Source organism: Buceros rhinoceros, unplaced genomic scaffold (genome assembly GCF_000710305.1).
Source record: "Buceros rhinoceros silvestris isolate BGI_N320 unplaced genomic scaffold, ASM71030v1 scaffold13070, whole genome shotgun sequence".
In the NCBI taxonomy this organism is placed as follows: domain Eukaryota; kingdom Metazoa; phylum Chordata; class Aves; order Bucerotiformes; family Bucerotidae; genus Buceros; species Buceros rhinoceros.
The window spans coordinates 19,097-20,944 of NW_010389123.1; the positions used below are offsets into that span (position 1 = coordinate 19,097).

A 1,848-nucleotide genomic window follows, 5' to 3' on the forward strand; every position below is an offset into this window, starting at 1 on the left:
CACCTCCAGAGCGGACTGTACATATTGTTTAGATTTTATTGTTTCTTTCTTCCAGGCAATTTCCAATCAAAAGCAACAGACTTCTCTGAGTTTTTCCTCAGGAGACTTCTCCGGATTCTCTCTCATCTGCTTAAGCCTCTCAAAAATCACGCTTCCCAGCCCGACTTGCTGGGCTCTGCTGAGGTCTCACCAGGCCAGAAGAGCATTATTTTCCTTCCATGTCCTGCAGACGCTGTTGGGAGTTCATCCCAGAATGACCTTTGTCCTCTTCGGCAGCACTGACGCTATCTGTGCACCCTACTTCTCGTTACAGGAGGCTGCTGTAGTTACCCTTTGCCCTTCACGTTTCTGAGCTTGGGATCATTAGGAGGTTGGATGTGTGGGGGTCATTCCGTTGGCCAGGCCTTCAGTGAAAACAGTGATCATAATCGTAACCAAAGCCAGGACAGACAGCGAGCAAAGCTTGGCTGCTTTGATCTGCCGTGCTCTCGCGAAATCCTCCTCGCCTGCCCTGACCTGGTTGTGATGTGTGGGGGTCATTCCGTGGGCCAGGCCTTCAGTGAAAACAGTGATCATAATCGTAACCAAAGCCAGGACAGACAGCGAGCAAAGCTTGGCTGCTTTGATCTGCCGTGCTCTCGCGAAATCCTCCTCGCCTGCCCTGACCCTGCGTGCCCAAGGACACCTTGCGTTGGTCTCCCTCCATGTGTTGTCTCTAGGTTTCGTCCCGACTTTCCCATGTAACTCGTGAATCCTGTTCAAACAAATTTGGATTTCTGAGATAGGACGACGTGTGGCCTGAGGACTGTACGCAGCCCTGCTGACCTTGGTCAAAGAAGGAGGCAGCTCAGGCAAGGCTGGCAACCAAGGGGTGGTGGCTAGTGAAGCCGGTGATGGTTCACCTGCCAACCGGTTAGCCGTGGACCAGCAGCAGCATGCACTGGTCGTACCCAACCAGCAGATGAGGAAAAGGCTGATAAGGCCACGCTGGAGCTCCGGGAGCTGGGTCTTGGGCTCATGGAGGGCGTGCAGGGGACCAACCTGCTAACGAACCCCTTGAGTTTATTGCTTTGGTGAGACCTGTAAAAAGCTTTTTTGAGTACCAGGAACCACAGCTGGACTGACTGCTCTGTAATTCCCAAGCTCTCTCCCTCTTCCTTACCTGTGAGACCCCAGGCTCTTTCCTAAGGTCCTGGGTACCTGGAGATGAGCAGCTTGCACAGGTAGGGCAGGGCAAATGCCATCAGACTGCCAGCCTGTCACATCTGTCACGTTTATGTGACCTTTAACTGCTTCTTGTGGATTGGGCACCATGTTTTAGGTAGATCAGACACTTTTCAATACTGGGCACCTTAATAAATGAAGGATTCTTGAATGCATCAGCCTCCTCCATGCCAAGCATCATCTTCTCTCATTCCTGTAAGTGAGGGCCTGCATCTTTTCTTTGTCTTGGCCTTATTCCGAAGGTATTTCCAGTACCTTTTCTTACTGCTTCTTGGACAGTTGCCTCACGGTTCCTTGGTGTTCCTTTGAATAACCAGCCAGACATGAATGCCTCTGCAAGTTTCCTTCTGAGAAGTGCAACCTACCACTTCCCTGAGTTTCTCCTCTCCGTGGTCCCTTGTTTGGATCAATCCACACTGCTGGGGTACTTAATACAGCCGTGGGCTGGAAATCGTTACTGTTATGCTCAAAAGTGTAAGACATATCCAGGAATAACTTCAGGAGGGAGATAGCCTGTACTCAAAGGAATCGGGTACTCGGGGCTGGATTTTGACATCCTGCCCACACCAAGCAGCCTTTGACCCCGGGGATGGTTCAGCCGCTTCTCAGCGTAGCTCACACTGG

The 1,848-nt window shown here is 51.4% G+C and overlaps 1 protein-coding gene across 1 annotated transcript in view; it reads left to right on the plus strand.

Annotated features, from left to right (window-relative positions):
• Window positions 1-1,848, plus strand: part of TXNDC16 (thioredoxin domain containing 16) — a 31,935-nt gene that overhangs the window by 15,741 nt on the left and 14,346 nt on the right. The window lies entirely within an intron of this gene.